The sequence below is a fragment of the Coregonus lavaretus genome, assembly GCF_964263955.1.
Source record: "Coregonus lavaretus genome assembly, chromosome: 19".
Lineage (NCBI taxonomy): Eukaryota > Metazoa > Chordata > Actinopteri > Salmoniformes > Salmonidae > Coregonus > Coregonus lavaretus.
Window position 1 is genome coordinate 24,012,115 of NC_140006.1, and position 20,161 is coordinate 24,032,275.

The window sequence follows — 20,161 nt, forward strand, 5'->3', positions numbered from 1 at the left end:
CTGTCAAACGCTCCCTAAAACACTTTAGCGAGCAGGCCTTTCTAATTGACCTGGCCCGGGTATCCTGGATGGATATTGACCTCATTCCGTCAGTAGAGGATGCCTGGTTGTTCTTTAAAAGTGCTTTCCTCTCAATCTTAAATAAGCATGCCCCATTCAAAAAATTCAGAACTAAGAACAGATATAGCCCCTGGTTCTCCTCAGACTTGACTGCCCTTGACCAGCACAAAAACATCCTGTGGTGTACTGCATTAGCATTGAACAGCCCCCGCGATACGCAACTTTTCAGGGAAGTCAGGAACCAATATACACAATCAGTTAGGAAAGCAAAGGCTAGCTTTTTCAAACAGAAATGTGCATCCTGTAGCACTAACTCCAAATGTTTTGGGACACTGTAAAGTCCATGGAAAATAAGAGCACCTCCTCCCAACTGCCCACTGCACTGAGGCTAGGAAACACTATCACCACCGATAAATCTACAATAATCGAGAATTTCAACAAGCATTTTGCTACGGCTGGCCATGCTTTCCACCTGGCTACCACTACCCCGGCCACCAGCTCTGCACCTTCCGCTGCAACTTGCCCATGCCCACCCCGCTTCTCCTTCACACAAATTCAGACAGCTGATGTTCTGAAAGAGCAGAAATTTCTGGACCCCTACAAATCAGCTGGGCTAGACAATCTGGACCCTTTCTTTCTAAAATTAGCCGCCGAAATTGTCGCAACCCCTATTACTAGCCTGTTCAACCTCTCTTTCGTAACATCTGAGATCCCCAGAGATTGGAAAGCTGCCACGGTCATCCCCCTCTTCAAAGGGGTGACATTCTAGATCCAAACTGTTACAGACCTATATCCATCCTGCCCTGGCTTTCGAAAGTATTTGAAAGCCAAGTTAACAAACAGATCACCGACCATTTCGAATCCCACCGTACCTTCTCCGCTATGCAATCCGGTTTCCGAGCTGGTCATGGGTGCACCTCAGCCACGCTCAAGGTCCTAAACGATATTATAACCGCGATCGATAAAAGACAGTACTGCGCAGCCGTCTTCATCGACCTGGCCAAGGCTTTCGACTCTGTCAACCACCGCATTCTTATTGGCAGACTAAATAGCCTTGGTTTTTCTAATGACTGCCTCGCCTGGTTCACCAACTACTTCTCAGAGTTCAATGTGTCAAATCGGAGGGCCTGTTGTCTGGACCTCTGGCCGTCTCTATGGGGGTGCCACAGGGTTCAATTCTCGGCTGACTCTATTCTCTGTGTATATCAATGATGTCGCTCTTGCTGCTGGTGACGCTCGGATCCACCTCTATTCGGACGACACCATTTTGTATACATCTGGCCCTTCATTGGACATTGTGTTAACAAACCTCCAAACGAGCTTCAACGCCATACAACACTCCTTCCGTAGCCTCCAACTGCTCTTAAACACTAGTAAAACTAAATGCATGCTCTTCAACTGAACGCTACTTGCACCCGCCCACCCAACTAGAATCACTACTCTCGGCGGGTCTGACCTAGAGTATGTGGACAACTACAAATACCTAGGTGTCTGGTTAGACTGTAAACTCTCCTTCCAGACACACATTAAGCATCTCCAATCAAAAGTTAGATCTAGAATTGGCTTCCTATTTCGCAACAAAGCCTCCTTCACTCATGCTGCCAAACATGCCCTCGTAAAACTGACTATCCTACCAATCCTTGACTTTGGCGATGTCATTTACAAAATAGCCTCCAACACTCTACTCAGCAAATTGGATGTAGTCTATCACAGTGCCATCCGTTTTGTCACCAAAGCCCCATATACTACCTACTATTGTGACCTGTACGCTCTTCTTGGCTGACCCTCACTACATATTTGTCGCCAAACCCACTGGCTCCAGGTCATCTATAAATCACTGCTAGGCAAATCCCTGTCTTATCTTAGCTCACTGGTCACCATAGCAACACCCACCCGTAGTCTGCGCTCCAGCAGGTATATCTCACTGGTAATCCCCAAAGCCAACACCTCCTTTGGCCGCCATTCCTTCCAGTTCTCTGCTGCCAATGACTGGAACGAACTGCAAAAATCTCTGAAGCTGGAGACTCTTATCTCCCTCACTAACTTTAAGCGTCAGTAGTCAGAGCAGCTTACCGATCACTGCACCTGTACACAGCCATTCTGATATTAGCCCACCCAACTACCTCATCCCCATATTGTTATTTATTTTGCTAATTTGCACCCCAGTATCTCTATTTGCACATCATCTTTTGCACGTCTATCATTCCAGTGTTAATTACGAAATTGTAACTATTTTTGCACTATGGCCTATTTCTTTATTGCCTTACCTCCATAACTTACTACATTCGCACACACTGTATATACATTTTCTGTTGTATTTTTGACTTTATGTTTTGTTTACCCCATATGTAACTCTGTGTTGTTGTTTTTATCGCACTGCTTTGCTTTATCTTGGCCAGGTCGCAGTTGTAAATGAGAACTTGTTCCCAACTGGCTTACCTGGTTAAATAAAGGTGAAATAAATAAATGAAAAATATTACAGCCTCAAGTCTTTTTGGGTATGACGCTACAAACTTGGCACACCTGTATTTGGGGACTTTCTCCCAATCTTCTCTGCAGATCCTCTCGAGCTCTGTCAGGTTGGATGTGGAGCATCGCTGCACAGCTATTTTCAGGTCTCTCCAGAGATGTTCAAACGGGTTCAAGTCCGGGCTCTGGCTGGGACATTCAAGGACATTCAGAGACTTGTCCCGAAGCCACTCCTGCTTTGTCTTGGCTGTGTGCTTAGGGTCGTTGTCCTGTTGGAGGATGAACCTTCGCCCCAGTCTGAGGTCCTGAGTGCTCTAGAGCAGATTTTCATCAAGGATCTCTCTGTACTTTTCTCTGTTCATCTATCCCTTGATCATGACTAGTCTCCCAGTCCCTGCCGCTGAAAAACATCCCCACAGCATGATGCTGCCACCACCATGCTTCACCGTAGAGATAGTGCCAGGTTTCCTCCAGACGTGACTCTTGGCATTCAGGCCATTTTAGAATAAGGCTGTAACTTAACAAAATGTGGAAAAGGTCAAGGGGTCTGAATACTTTCCGAATGCACTTTATTTGCAGTGCTAGGAATAATGTTTGCTTTATAAATGTTTTATGTTCTAAATCTAGAAAAACATGCTAAAGAAATTTGCCCTGATGCATTTAATAGTGCTATAAAAACTCAACTTAAAGAAGTTTGGAGATTTTGTATTACATATTTGAATAATCTAATGTTAGAATTAAACAATCAAGGCCTTTAAACACACAGAACACACAGACCAGTGCGGCATAACCAGAGCTGCAGTAGGCCTATACGCAAATAGACCATTGCCATATATGGATATGTGCCTTGAACTGAACTGTTTACAGCTGTGGACGTGAGTAAATGAGCTTGTTTTGAGATCAAAGCAAGAGCTGCATGTAGCCACTTGTGCACATTTTGTTCATATCCTTTGCTAGTTAGTGACTTATTAGCCCAGTTATAGATAATTTGTAGTCAGCAATAGGGGAGTGATTGCTTCCTACAAGAGCACAACATTTATACATTTCTAGACTTTTTGAAAAGCAAGTCAGGTAAAGAGCTTTTTTTTGTCTTAAAGTGGCAGTGTTGTATTTTGAGACAGGCTTGAATAAGTTAAGTAGCCATTAGACAGGGGGTAGCATACTTTGTCTGATTCTTTGTATGGTATGGGAATAAATGGTATGGGAATAATAATGCATTTTATTTTTGAAAAGTGGTTTCTTGCATCAAACAATACAACAACAAGTTCAAAAGTGGTTTCTTGCATCAAACAACACAACAAGTTCGGTCACCTCTGTGTCTGAAGGACAAGTGGATAAACAGGTTAATGTCAAGCCCAGCATGTTATTTTTTCTCAAAAGTCTCATGGAGCGTAGGCCTACATTGAACACCCCACATTGGCTGCTACTGTAGGCTGAATGATAGAACAGCTATTTCCATGTTCAAATGTTATGGGATGCATTTTCTCAATTGTTTTTTATGGTAGGCCAATCTGGCAGGCCTACATTATTATAAAACAGTCACAGTAGCCTATTTGGCCACTTTTAAAACTGTAACTTAAAGCGGGTACAGCCTCAGTGTTCACAGAATTTTCACAAGGTTCCAGTTTGCGCTCAGCAGACCTGAAATTTGCTCAGTGTTGATTGTTTTTTAGGGAACATTGGTCACCACTAGCCAGTACCCTGCCCTGAACTTGAGTCACTGTCACTAGAAGGCTACCACCCGGTTACTGTACCATGCACCTTAGGGGCTGCTACCCTATGTACATAGTCATGGAACACTGGTCACTTTAATAATGTTTACATACTGCTTTACCCACTTCATATGTAAATACTGTGTTCTAGTCAAGGCCTATACTATTTAACTATTGCTATACGTATACTATTCTTCAGATATACTACATATTCTGTCCATATACTGTCCATATTGTCTATACATCCCATCACATATATATATTTTTGTATTTATTTATACTCCGGACTCCGACATTGCTCGTCCTAATATTTCTATATTTCTTAATTCCATTATTTTACTTTTTAGATTTGTGTGTATTGTTAGATATTACTGCACTGTTGGAGCTAGAAACACAACCATTTTGCTACACCCGCAATAACATCTTCTAAATATGTTTATGCAACCAATCACATTTGATTTGATTTGATTTTAAGTTTACCAGCGGCGACTGAATTTTGAGCAAAACTCTCTGGATAGTGCTGCCACCCTCAGGACAGATACTGCAATGGCAGACTACAGAAGGGACAAGGTGTCTGTGAAAGCCTCTAGACCAGGGCTCTCCAACCCTGTTCCTGGAGAGCCGCTACGGTCCTGTAGGTTTTCATTCTAACCCTAATCTAGCACACCTGATTCTAATAATTGTCTGGTTGATAAGCTGAACCAGGTTAGTTACAACTGGGGATGGAGCGAAAACCTACAGGAGGTTTGCTCTCCAGGAACAGGGTTGGAGACCCCTACTCTAGATACTGCAGTTTGTCATGAAATAGTGTCATCCCATCCATACACATTACTAGTAGGAGAAGAGCAGCGACTCACCTGAGTGAATTTCTCAGTGACCCCGTGTGTGCGGTCCATCAGTTTACAGGGGGCGATTATGTCAATCTCCGCGAACGGGAGGGCCACCAGGAGGTCCGGCCTGTAGTCCAGTGGGTTGACCTGTGTCACGTGACTGAAGGTCCGGAAGCTGTTTATTTAATTGCCAGTAACTTAGAGTTGAAGGTGCTTTGTGCATGAAAAAATACAAGGAGATGTTAAACAGATGGAACATTAATGTAAGACAAGGATTAATCAATTACATGATTTATGAGCTCCTCTTTCATCCTCAAATTTCGCTATACAGCTCCTGACACCCCCGCCTTTTTTGTGTGTCCCACACATGTCCTCTACCTATCCTGTCCCTTCCCCTGCCCTTACCCCACCCCCCATCCTTATCTCTGTCCTCTGCCCATGACCCCTATCCCCTATCCTCGTCTCTGTCTCCTACTCTACCTGTGCTGCTGGGCTGTGTCTGGAGTTTCCCGTGCCAGCTGGCCCGTCCCCTCACGGTCTTGATGCCGTCCACAGAGGAGGTGTGCCGCAAGCTGCAGAGGCTCTCACAGGAGTGTCTGGGAGTCACGCTGCAGTTGGAGCCACATTCCTCATCCATCCGGAGGCAGTGCAGCATGGGGGAAGACTGGGAGAAGCCCAGGGACAGGGCTGGAGGGACATCGGATGGGTCCCTGGAGGGCGAAATGGACTCACCTATAAACACATATGAAATAAGTAAGTATTAAATAAGTAAATGAGTGTTCTCAGTCAACTTACCTGGGAAAATAAGGGTTAAATAAATCAAAATAAAATTAACATATGACAGCCTGTGTATTGTCAGGGACTAACTGCACTCCTCCAGCGGGGTGGGAGGGTTTAAGGCTGAAGGCCATTTAGCAAACACTTCCATCCAAAGCCACTTAAAGTACAGTGAATGCATACGTTTTAGTACATGTGACCGCAGTGGGAAACGAACCCACAACCCTGGTGTTGCTAGCACCATGCTCTTACCAACTGAGCCACAAAGGACCACTCACCTCCCAGCAGGGCTCTCTGGTCCTTCGTCCCAGAGTAGTACCCCAGTGCCCCCCAGCCGCCGGCGCTCTGGCAGGGACAGCAGCTTTTTCAGCGCCACAGACTCATGACCCAGAGCAAGGAGGTCCCGCTGGTGGCCCAATTCGGTGTCATCCTCCAGGGACTGTTTACTGCTGCTGAGGGGGCGGACCAGGGCAGAGGGCAGGCGAATCCTATGCTGACGTTCTGCACGTCAAAGGGGAAAGGTGGGTAAGCACAGCAGAATAAGGTATAATTATGATGTTTCTGACTACACTACACCATACCAATTTCATTAAAATACTTTAATCTCTAAGATGTTCCAGGAAAATCTTTGGACCCTACTCATTAACACACAGAGGATGTGCTTTGCTTACCTAGGGTCAGCCAGGGGATGGGTAGCTTGTGGTTGAGCTCTCTGGTTGGGGAGCTGGGAATATGTGGATCAGTGGGCAGCTTGAAGTTGAGGATGAAAATGATCACCGAGCCATCCTCATTCTTCACTGGCACCACGTTGATTTTACAGGAGAAACACACACCTGGACACAGACACACACACACCACCACCAGTGAGAAAACATTATTGTATTTTAAAGCGTGCATACCAAAGTTGTCCTCTAGAGGGAGAAACACAATAGAAGATGAGAGCTGCATAGATTTGCCATGGGAGAACTATGGGTTTCCTCAAGGATATAATATTTATATTTAAGGAAATATATCAGTCCTGTGAATTGTCCGTTCTATGAATATGAGTATCTCCTCAATCTTTCTCCATATCTGTTAGTGAATGAATGTCAGTCAGTACTGTTTACAGTGGGGAAAAAAAGTATTTAGTCAGCCACCAATTGTGCAAGTTCTCCCACTTAAAAAGATGAGAGAGGCCTGTAATTTTCATCATAGGTACACGTCAACTATGACAGACAAATTGAGAAAAAAAAATCCAGAAAATCCCATTGTAGGATTTTTTATGAATTTATTTGCAAATTATGGTGGAAAATAAGTATTTGGTCACCTACAAACAAGCAAGATTTCTGGCTCTCACAGACCTGTAACTTCTTCTTTAAGAGGCTCCTCTGTCCTCCACTCGTTACCTGTATTAATGGCACCTGTTTGAACTTGTTATCAGTATAAAAGACACCTGTCCACAACCTCAAACAGTCACACTCCAAACTCCACAATGGCCAAGACCAAAGAGCTGTCAAAGGACACCAAAAACAAAATTGTAGACCTGCACCAGGCTGGGAAGACTGAATCTGCAATAGGTAAGCAGCTTGGTTTGAAGAAATCAACTGTGGGAGCAATTATTAGGAAATGGAAGACATACAAGACCACTGATAATCTATCTCGATCTGGGGCTCCACGCAAGATCTCACCCCGTGGGGTCAAAATGATCACAAGAACGGTGAGCAAAAATCCCAGAACCACACGGGGGGACCTAGTGAATGACCTGCAGAGAGCTGGGACCAAAGTAACAAAGCCTACCATCAGTAACACACTACGCCGCCAGGGACTCAAATCCTGCAGTGCGAGACGTGTCCCCCTGCTTAAGCCAGTACATGTCCAGGCCCGTCTGAAGTGCATTTGGATGATCCAGAAGAGGATTGGGAGAATGTCATACGGTCAGATGAAACCAAAATATAACTTTTAGGTAAAAACTCAACTCGTCATGTTTGGAGGACAAAGAATGCTGAGTTGCATCCAAAGAACACCATACCTACTGTGAAGCATGGGGTTGGAAACATCATGCTTTGGGGCTGTTTTTCTGCAAAGGGACCAGGACGACTAATCCGTGTAAAGGAAAGAATGAATGGGGCCATGTATCGTGAGATTTTGAGTGAAATCCTCCTTCCATCAGCAAGGGCATTGAAGATGAAACGTGGCTGGGTCTTTCAGCATGACAATGATCCCAAACACACCGCCCGGGCAACGAAGGAGTGGCTTCGTAAGAAGCATTTCAAGGTCCTGGAGTGGCCTAGCCAGTCTCCAGATCTCAACCCCATAGAAAATCTTTGGAGGGAGTTGAAAGTCTGTGTTGCCCAGCGACAGCCCCAAAACATCACTGCTCTAGAGGAGATCTGCATGGAGGAATGGGCCAAAATACCAGCAACAGTGTGTGAAAACCTTGTGAAGACTTACAGAAAACGTTTGACCTGTGTCATTGCCAACAAAGGGTATAAAACAAAGTTTTGAGAAACTTTTGTTATTGACCAAATACTTATTTTCCACCATCATATGCCAATAAATTCATAAAAAATCCTACAATGTGATTTTCTGGATATTTTTTTCTCATTTTGTCTGTCATAGTTGACGTGTATCTATGATGAAAATTACAGGCCTCTCTCATCTTTTTAAGTGGGAGAACTTGCACAATTGGTGGCTGACTAAATACTTTTTTTCCCCACTGTATGTGCGTTGTCACAGAGTACACCTTAAAGAGAGTGGAGGCTGCTGAGGGGTGGATGGCTCATAATAATGGTTGGAACGGAGCAAATTGAATGGCATGATACCATTCCACTCATTCTGCCCCAGTCATTACCACGAGCCCGTTCTCCCCAATTAAGGTGCCACCAACCTCCTGTGCTTAGAGAGAAGAAAATAATGTTGCAGTGAAAAAAATGAAATATTTATTGTTATCATTTAATATTCAGGATAGTACTATAGCCTGCATAATATTATAAGCATGTCTTGTGATGTAACTAGGTGAGTACCCATCCTGTCTCAGTCCAACTATGTCGGGTGACAGTGATACCAACCTGGTAGAGAGCTACAGCTTTACCAGGAGCCAAACTAATCTGGCTTCCCCTGGGAGAACAGGAGAGGAGGGATAGGAGAGTGAGATAAAGTGACAGAGAGAGAGAGGGGGTTAGGGAGAGAGAGAGGGTAGTGGGGGGGGGTTATGGAGGGCACTGACTGTAGGGATGGGGAGGTAGTCAGAAAATGGGGTAGCATGAAGGACACAGGACAGGCCTGACAGGGACCGTACTGGGGACAGGAGGAACATACTGTATTATCACCCCTCCTGGATTAGAGCTCTAACTTGGCCCCTTATTCTGCCTTAATTCATCTCACTGATATCACACAGTCATCTACTGTACTGCAAAACCATCTGCTACTGAACCCTTTGTCTCCGGACATAACACATCTATAATCCACACAGAGTTACAGGCATATTGGATTGGCTAAATCACCTTCGACATGTGGAGCACACCTGAGAACACCGTTAACTGCTAGATATCATAACAATGGTGACCCTATAAAAAACTGAATGAAGCTAAACAAAGGATTTGACTGAAATCATTGGCTGGAATAATAAGAGTCCAAGTGGAAAAAGTGACCCAAATACATTTGTGAGAATACCGGTACAAAAAATGAAAATATAAATTTGCATCGTGTATAACATATTTTTTGTACCCGCAGGAGATATATAGACTATATTACAAAGAACCAAGGACAAGGCAGTTATCTGGGCCAATAAGGAAACAAGATCATAGTTTACATGAAGAACAAAAGCACCATATAAACCAAAATAAATGATAGGATTATATCCCCCCCCCTCCATCTCTCTCTTTCTTTCTCTCTCTCCCTCATCATCACAAACTGTGATTTACTTATTGGAGATTTCTCTTTCTCTTCATAAAATATTGACATATTAGCTTGAGGAGAGAGCTGTGCCTCTACTATCTCATCTCTGTCTGCAATAACACAGGCAGGCAGGGGACAGCTGAGCTGTTCAGACTGCTTAAAACAGGACCAGAGATGCCTGACAGAATGATGGACAGATCTGTTAGACTCAGCCAATAATACTGCTCATCTAGCATGCATGAATACGTATCATTAAGTGATGGCGGAACAATGACAAGTCAATGACAGACAGATCGCATTCCAGCAGTTCTCAATGCAGATAAAGAGCTGAGATTGAGTCAGTCTAATACAGTATATATAGAATATTCACAAATCTAAGTGTGGATACTGGAGTGGATCATTGAGTGAGTGCTAAGGATTGATACTAGGTGTGGATACTGTTCATGAAGATGACCCTTAAGGGTTTGCCAGAACAGAGCTAGTATTTGGGAGGTATTATATACCCCCCTACGGGCCCTGGTCAAAACTGGTGCACTATATAGGGAGTGGGGTGCCATTTGGGATGTAGCCCTACCCACTGGGCACACACTGGTTGAATCAACGTTGTTTTCACATAATTTCAATGAAATGATGTTGGACCAACGTGGAATAGACGTTGAATTGATGTCTGTGCCCAGTGGGTAGTATCTACTAGAGAGGAAATGAGCCTTGGGGATAATTGGACAATGAATGTTAATAAAACACTGGTTCTGCTCTCAGAGAAGAATCACCTTATTGATCTGTGGTTGATCATTGTTCTCACAGAGGAGAATAAGACGAGAGGCAAGGACCAGGGCCCGAAAGGAAATAACAAGTCCCTCGCAATGAGAAGCACCTAAAACAACAATTACTTTGTGTGAGGTCCCCTATTGATTACGTAAGAGGAAAGGAAAACTAATCTCTGTATAATTAACTCCTCTAAGACAGATTTTAAGACAAATCCACCTTTGGCCTAGCCACAAAATCCCACTGAATCACTGTTTCACTTCAACAATAGTCAAACATAGCATAATTCAGTTTGGATTCCGAAGATACCTTTGACAAAAATATAGCACCAATGACCACTGTACCAATCCTTAATCAGAAATACGTGTGAACACATCAATGAAAAGTCAGACATGAGTAATGTACACTCATAATAGCCATTCACAATTCCCTGTAAGTCATCATCACTCTACCTAACAATAACCTTAGGAGTCAGCCAATAATAAATCAGTGAGATGTACAGAGGGGTCAGCCCTTAACCATATAATATTAATCTGCTTGATTTTAGTGTGTCTTGCTCTCTCTCTCTCTCGCTCTCTCGCTCTCTCTCTCTCTCTCTCTCTCTCTCTCTCTCTCTCTCTCTCTCTCTCTCTCTCTCTCTCTCTCTCTCTCTCTCTCTCTCTCTCTCTCTCTCTCTCCATCCCTGGTTCCCTTCCTGGTTCCCTTCCTTGCTCTCTCTCGGCTCCCCCTCTCTCTCTCCATCCCTATCTCTCTCTCCTTCTCTCTCGCTCAAGGGACAGGATTTAAAAGTGATGGAGGTATTCTCTAATTGCTGCTGTCCATTTTGCTGATTTGTAATGTGTGTTCCTGCCTGGATGATGATCTCAGAGCCTCATTAACTAAAAGCGTATTATGAACAATGAATTCCCTTTGTGAGAACACCTTTGATCGTAACAAGATAATGGGCTTTCTAATAGCTAAGCTCAGATTTAAGAAGTGACAGTCATTCAAAGTACACTCTTCAACAAGAATACACTGAGTGTACAAAACATTAGGAACACCTTCCTAACGTTGAGTAGCATCGCCTTTAGCGAGGGGCATGGACTCTACAAGGTGTCGAAAGCATTCCACATGGATGCAGGCCCATGTTGACGCCAATGCTTCCCGGAGTTGTGTCAAGTTGGCTGGATGTCCTTTGGGTTGTGGACAATTCTTGATACACATTGGAAGCTGTTGAGTGTGAAAAACCCAGCAGCGTTACAGTTCTTGACACACTCAAACCAGTGTGCCTGGTACCTACTACCATACCCCGTTCAAAGGCACTTAAATATTCTGTCTTGCTCATTCACCCTCTGAATGGCACAAATACACAATACATGTCTCAATTGTCTCAAGGCCTAAAAATCCTTCTTTAACCTGTCTCCTCCCCTTCATCTACACTAATTGAAGTGGATTTAACAAGTGACATCAATAAGGGATCATAGCTTTCAACTGGATTCACCTGGTCAGTCTATATCATGGAAAGAGCAGGTGTTCCTAATGTTTTAACACAAAATGTTTTAAAATAATTGTTTGTCCTATTAGACATATCCCAACTCTCCCTGAGACAACCTTGGACAGAGGGGTCACGACCAGGGTCTGCCATTATCAACGGTGACCCTTGAGCAATTAGGGTTAAATGCCTTGCTCAAGAGTGAGGAGTTTTTGTATGGGGGCGATGAGAGTGTCGAATTTGGTCAAGATAAATGTGAATTGCTATTTTGAAAGGTAATAATAATAATACACTTTATTTGTATAGCACTTTCAATACAAGTAACAAAGTGCTTAACATCATAAAATAATTAAATAAAACAAAAGTACTAACCAAAAAACAAAGACAGGAGGAAGGAGAATGAACAAATCATACATTAAAAGCATCTTTATAAAAGTGTGTCTTCAGCAGGGATTTAAAAAGAGGCACTGAATCTGCAGCCTGATCTCCTCTGGCAGACCATCATTCCAAAGTTTAGTGGCCCTAATGGCAAATGCCCGGTCTCCTTTCGTTTTCAACCTAGACTTTGGAATGATCAACAGTGCCCTGCCAGAGGATCTCAGGCTGCGTCCTGGCTCGTAGGGAGATAAACGATCTAAGATATAGGATGGGGCTAAACCAAGCCTAACCTTAATTAATTGATTAATACAATTTTATCTATTCTAAAAGTGATTGGTATCCAATGTAGAGAAGCTAAAATAGGTGACGCTTATTTAATCGAATAGAAGTTTCATAATGCTTATGTTGTTATGAGTGTATTGATATGTTTTCTACAAAAGACCATTGGCTAGAATGTTCCCACCTGATCTTGCCTCCTCAACTGCCTCATCAACTGACCGCTCTGTCAGTTGACCATCTTGTCACTATAATAGATCACCTTTGGTTAGTCATATTTGATCTGGTCAAATGTCAAAATACTACCACTTGTCCTGGAATTCACCTATCATAACCACCATTGATAATGTAATTAGTGCTGTGTGTGTTTGTATATGTCTTGTATATTGTAAATAGGTGCATGCCCCCATCCACGGTGCCGCAATGGATTACTCCCGGGCCCGGGTGAGTAATGCCAACCAGTCAGTACCATGCTGGCAGATGTCCCTTGTGAATTAGCTGTGAATCATAATCTCTGATTGGCTATGTTCAACCGTGTATTTACTGTTTGCTTCCATGACTGTATGGTGACAGTCTCTCTCTCTCTCTCTCTCTCTCTCCTTCTCTCTCAGGGGCGACGACCCTGTGTATTCTTCAAACATATCAGGGAACTCCTGTCTTATACGGGACACCATACAGGAAGGAATTACGACTGACATGTTTGGTAAGGTAGCCCCAGCACCACCAGACAAAATGTTGATACGTACAGTATCTGTGTCGGCTGTGAATTACAATAAAAGATCAACAACAAGTGTAATATCTACACATTGTTATATTAGCAGAACACTGCTTCTACAGTATTATGTGAAGGATGGTTTATTCTGCATGGAACTGTTACACTTGAAAGTTATCAAAACACTTTGTTTCGAATATCTACATACAGTAAGTTCAGCAATTGCACTCTTCTCATATTACTCTGTAGGCTATTGATCAACTAGCTAGATAGGCTAGCCAGCTCCAGCTATTCCCAAGCTATGCTAGCTAGCTGCCATCAGGTTGGCTAAACACAAGGTCAGCACAGGCTTTAGCCTATACATAGAACTGAATTAGCAGATCATCTTGCTGGCTGGTTCAATGTTAAGCCAACTCTCTGAAGTAAAAAAAAAAAAACACTCCTCCATAGGTATAATTATTTGGGCTTAATTCAGATAATGCAAGTCATAACAACAAGATGCCCTCCTCCATCCTCTCTCGCTCTCTCCACACCCGCAAAATTTCAGTCGCATCTCGCGCCCTACACTCGTCTGTCCAATGCATGTAAATAGCTTCCCCGCTCCATAGCAAGCTGCTCTACCCGCACTGATTGGTGAAGTAATTTAATGAAGTAATTTAATGTTGAGCTAAATGTTTTTTAAAAATAGTTTCCGATTTCAGAGGTTTATCAAGGAACAGAAAGGAACGATATAAACCGTTCGAACCGGTTCAGAACTTTATTTTGTTGGTTGGAAGAGTGGAATGGAACGAAAAAACAAATGGTTCTGTTCAGAACAAAACGATTGGAAAATAATTTTGTTTCCAACCCCTGGCAAAGACACACCCAAGAAACACCCACATCAAACCACACCCCCAAGACAACTCTCGTTTGGCTTCAGTCATGGCCACTAGCATTTCTTGAGCAAGCTCCCTTTTATATATGCCTTATTGACTTCACTGTGATTCTACAGGAAAATTATAATTACCAGCTTGGCTTGGCCCTATCCCCTTTTAACAGGATTTTGTATTCATCCTCCACTCCTAAACCAGATTAATGTGCCATAATGACGACCCAAATAGAAATCCCTCCTGTCTTCCAAGGCTTCTGCTCTAATGCTGATATTGAGAGGATGAAATCTTTCAGGAGTTCCGGTCCCAAATCTCTGTCTTGTGGATGGAAGGCAGCCAAAAGACATGCCATGAAAACATGCTGCTCCCAAATTGAAAAGCCAATTCCACACAAACCACAGGAGAGATAGACGACCACAGTGTAATGCCCCAGTGTGTCCTTGTGCTGCATGTGGTACCTCACACAGAGAGCAACTAGGGAGAGATTACCACCATATTAACTCATGTGCTTTAGCTGAAGGGTTAGTCTAGCCAGACGGGGGTTTGAGAAGTCAATGAGAGAAGTGAACAATTCTTCCTTAGTTGTTAATTTTTCGATATCTAAAGGCAAAACCTAGATTCGAGCCAATGTCTTAAGTAGCTGAACATGTTATTACTCCAACCTCGTGAAAGTGACAAACTGACACGTTTTAATTTTCGTCAAAAACAACTATATATATCGGAGTGCCTTTGATTTGACGGCCTGCACATGCGCCGTTTGGCGCGAGACGACCGTTAAACCAGATTAAGTGTTTATGCACAAGTTTACCTAGCCAACATCGCCTGCAAGCAGGATCGGGGATTTCTATTTCAAGCAGTTTCTACACATCTTCATGCTAAACCATCTTTAGTTTACCAGTTCTGCACACACATCCTCTGATGGCTGACGCACGCAAGCTATGCGCTGGTGTTTCTTGGTGACATGCTATTGCTGTAACATGTCTGTTTTCTGCCCACAGCCTTCAGGAAGTGCGGGGCATAAGCCATGTTAACCGGCTTTTGGCTACTTCTGCTGTTGGCTACCAGTTGGGGGTTTGTAAATCGATGGATTTGATTGTGAGGATAATTTCTTGCATGTTGCTTACTGCCTTGTCAGTCATTAGGCCTAATTATCTGGCTGCAAACTACCTAGCTAAAATATAATTCATTTCTGGAGTTTTGTAGCCTACACTGTTTTTCTTAAATTCCCCATGCTGCTCTGACAAGGGCCAGGAAGTGCGCCCCTGAACTAATCTGAGCATACAAATCATTCAAGGAGAAACTCATCCTCACTATACAATGAAGTAGCTTCTATGATCAAGTCAGTACATTTAACTAATTAAATGGATTGTGTTATCTCTGCAAATCTGACAGTATTTCAGACGCTTTGTATGAAGCTAGTTAGCTTGGTTGGTTTTATGTTAGTGCACACTGTATATGTGACTTGCTCCATCTTTATCAGTCGCATTGGCCCCTTGACATACATTTGAGATCTATATATTGTTGAAAAGAGACGATTCTAAGCTTCTAAACGATGTATTACTTGTGTATCAACTATTAGAATTTAGTGCAGCAGAGCTAGATATAACACAGGTGTCCCTGATCAGTTCAGAGGAAATCACCCCCAGAGTTGTGTTAGTTTTCAACGCTCAGCTTGCATTCTGCATGTTGCAATATCACATTACACAACCGGCTCGCGCGCCTGCTTCAAACAGTGGCGGCGAAAACAATTATCCGATGTGATTGAGTTTATGTGGCCACTTGTGATGAATTATGAAAGCAATTATAAACTGGGTGGTTCAAGCCCTGAATGCTGATCGGCTGACAGCCGTGGTACCATGGGTATGCAAAACATTTAATTTTACTGCTCTAATTACGTTGGTAACCAGTTTATAATAGCAATAAGACACCTCTGGGGTTTGTGGTATATGGGCCCTCCTGTAGCTCAGTTGGTAGAGCATGGCACTTGCAACGCCAGGGTTGTGGGTTCGATTCCCACGGGGGGCCAGTATAAAAAATGTATGCACTCACTAACTGTAAGTCGCTCTGGATAAGAGCATCTGCTAAATGACTAAAATGTAAAATGATGCCACGGCTAAGGGCTGTGTCCAGGCACTAGGCAAATACCACACCTCCAAGGGCCTTATTGCTTAATTATCAGCTTGCAGTTCGCACTGGAAAGTATGTTAATCATTTTCTAAAGGTAATGAAATAATGGCTAATATGATTGGTCACTAGTCAGCCTATCAATAGCCTGTGTTGCCTTTCCTTTCTCTTCCTGACAGTTCGAGTTGAGATGAAGTCCTTCGTATTTTTTTTAACATTCTGTCTCGCAGTGACTTTTTGTCTGGGCTGCTTCAAATGAGTTTGTTTACACTGGAGTTTGTTTTAATAAAATGACTTTATTCCAACCAGCAAGAGTCTAATGAAAGCATACCTTCATTGCACAATATAATGCATAAGATGGTGATTTTAAAGATGTGTAATTGTAACTTTGCGGGACTGTGGGCAGGAGCTGGATGAGCTCTGGCGGGAGAGGGCGTGCATGGTACCAAAAAATCTGTCCAGCGCAGACCTCTACGTTGCAACGCAGTGACGATAATGTTTGTAATTTGGCATAACTCATAGTTTGCTTGCTACTCATTTAACAGTTTAACAAGATAATGTGCGAGCTAGCTGGTTAAAAAATGAGTTTGTGTGTGCTAGTAGTAGCAAGCTCAACAGCTAGTTAGATAGCTTGTCAATTGACTGTAAGCTAGCCAATGACTCATTATCATCTGAGTGTCACGCCCTGACTCAGGGGACGGTTATTTGTTGAGTCAGGGTGTGTATATTTCGTGTTGTGTTTATTTCTATGTTTAGTTTCTAGATTGTTTAGATCTATGTTGGCCAGGGTGGTTCCCAATCAGAGGCAGCTGTAGCTCGTTGTCTCTGATTGGGGACCATACTTAGGCAGCCTTTTGGCACCAGTCTGTGTGGGATCTTGTTCCGTGTGAGGTATGTTATTTTGTCTACCTCGGACTTCACGTTTCATTTGTTGTTTTGTCGTGTGTTCAGTACGGAAATAAATATAAATACATATCATGCTGCCCCTTGGTCCTTATCGTTAATGAGCAATCGTGACACTGAGGGACTTTAAATGTGTACTGCACTATGATTTCGAACTAGCTATGCAATGGAGCAAGCGAGGGATTACATTATAATGATGTTGCTTATTCTAACTTGAGCATCGTGATAACAGGCAGAGATCTCTTGGCTGCTCTACCCACAGTCCTAGGGTGCAGGTAATTTACTAGCTAGGCCAGGCCTACTGCACCACCTATTGGCTAATGGTAAAGGCATTTTAAATACCAATTTACATAACCACATTATTGCATTCATGCTTGCACCTGCTTTTGTCATCATTTTGTCCAATGTACTGATTCATATATTGATTGTTGACACTGATTTACACTTACATATTTTTTATATTATTAATCTATTTTACATGGGAGTGTAGGAGTATTTGGTATGTTATTGGCGGCATGTGTTTTATGCTCTGCAACTATCACCTTGCTTAGCTGAATGTTCATGCTATATAATGGGTCAGCTGCCATTTCCCTGCATCATCTGCACAATAGTATTGTGTTATGACATGGATACTAATATTGCATAGGCGGGAGCACACAGTGTGGTCGTGGTGCTACATTCTCCACTGCATTATCATGGTTTCATTACTGCTGCATCATGCACTGGCTCGATACCCAAACACGTTGGATGCTCTGGGCACATGCTTTGTAGTTTTACTCTATTGTTTGTAAATGTGTTGGTACACAAATGTGTTATCTTACCCATGGTTCAGCCATATTGTCATCCATAGCTGTCCATTACATTTAGTGGTCACATTTCTCTGGTCTAATTAACAAAAGGTACATCCCAATAGGTGGTCCAGGTAAGTCATGAGATAGCACAAGTCGGGGAGTTCCCAAGCAAGGGGGAGGCTGATGACATCAGGGGTTCCCATCAGACCAGCTCCTTGAATGCCCTACTCCTCCAGTTGTCTACAAAACACTATTATGCTCAAAACATATTTTTACCCTTTAGTGTGTGTACTTTAATGTATTTATACTTGGGATAACGCTTTTCAACAGTGAAAGTAAAAAAAATATCGCTGGTGGACGTCTTTAAAGAATCCCCATACCTAACATATCGCTGGCTATCTTTAATTTGGACAGCCCTTTATCTACTTCAGATAAAATTGTGGATACCATTTTTATGTCTCAGTGTCTAGTATGAAGGAAGTTAGAGGAAGTTTCGTAAGCCAATGCTAACTAGTCTATGGGTATCAGTCTATGCAGATACCCATAGACTTCCAGTTATTGCGCTAACGCTAGTTTACAATTGCACTAGCGCTAGTTAGCAACTTCCTTCAAACTGCACACAGAGACATAAAAATGGTATCCACGGGTTAATCTAACTCTGGGGAAGTAGATAAAGGGCCTCATTGCCAAAATCCCGAAGTATCCCTTTAATCGTTTTTTTTGGGGGTGGGACAGCAATTTACATCACTTCTGTAGAATCACCCATACAGTGGGGAGAACAAGTATTTGATACACTGCCAATTTTGCAGGTTTTCCTACTTACAAAGCATGTAGAGGTCTGTAATTTTTATCATAGGTACACTTCAACTGTGAGAGACGGAATCTAAAACAAAAACCAGAAAATCACATTGTATGATTTTTAAGTAATTAATTTGAATTTTATTGCATGACATAAGTATTTGATCACCTACCAACCAGTAAGAATTCTGGCTCTCAAAGACCTGTTAGTTTTTCTTTAAGAAGCCCTCCTGTTCTCCACTCATTACCTGTATTAACTGCACTTGTTTGAACTCGTTACCTGTATAAAAGACACCTGTCCACACACTCAATCAAACAGACTCCAACCTCTCCACAATGGCCAAGACCAGAGAGCTGTGTAAGGACATCAGGGATAAAATTGTAGACCTGCAAAAGGCTGGGATGGGCTACAGGACAATAGGCAAGCAGCTTGGTGAGAAGGCAACAACTGTTGGCGCAATTAGTAGAAAATGGAAGAAGTTCAAGATGACAGTCAATCACCCTCGGTCTGGGGCTCGATGCAAGATCTCACCTCGTGGGGCATCAATGATCATGAGGAAGGTGAGCTCTTTGGTCTTGGCCATAGTGGAGTTTGGAGTGTGACTGTTTGAGGTTGTGGACAGGTGTATTTTATACTGATAACAAGTTCAAACAGGTGCCATTAATACAGGTAACGAGTGGAGGACAGAGGAGCCTCTTAAAGAAGAAGTTACAGGTCTGTGAGAGCCAGAAATCTTGCTTGTTTGTAGGTGACCAAATATTTATTTTCCACCATAATTTGCAAATAAATTCATTAAAAATCCTACAATGTGATTTTCTGGATTTTTTTTCTTCTCAATTTGTCTGTCATAGTTGACGTGTACCTATGATGAAAATTACAGGCCTCTCATCTTTTTAAGTGGGAGAACTTGCACAATTGGTGGCTGACTAAATACTTTTTTCCCCACTGTAACTGCACCGTAAATACACCGTACTGAGATAGCTTCTCAGAAACTATGGTCTTATTTTTCATGTGAAGTTCCGCCCGGTGCCCTTGCTGAGGCAAGATGAACCTGCCATCTTGATACAATCCGAAATAATCCACTCATCTAACATGGCACCGTAAATCAGTATGAACCCAGCCAACCACCTGCAGCTATATACAGTGGGGAGAACAAGTATTTGATACACTTCCGATTTTGCAGGTTTTCCTACTTACAAAGCATGTAGAGGTCTGTAATTTTTATCATAGGTACACTTCAACTGTGAGAGACGGAATCGAAAACAAAAATCCAGAAAATCACATTATATGAATTTTTAAGTAATTAATTTGCATTTTATTGCATGACATAAGTATTTGATACATCAGAA

At 42.7% G+C, this 20,161-nt stretch overlaps 1 pseudogene across 1 annotated transcript in view; it reads right to left on the minus strand.

Moving 5' to 3' along the window:
- Positions 1-20,161, minus strand: part of LOC311147118 (voltage-gated inwardly rectifying potassium channel KCNH2-like) — an 88,106-nt pseudogene that overhangs the window by 61,750 nt on the left and 6,195 nt on the right. Inside the window, exons 3-6 of the transcript in view lie at positions 6,520-6,681; positions 6,127-6,349; positions 5,521-5,803; positions 5,099-5,246 (exon numbers count right to left, since the gene is read on the minus strand). The product of the transcript in view is annotated as a voltage-gated inwardly rectifying potassium channel KCNH2-like (transcript). The remainder of the gene's footprint in view (positions 1-5,098; positions 5,247-5,520; positions 5,804-6,126; positions 6,350-6,519; positions 6,682-20,161) is intronic.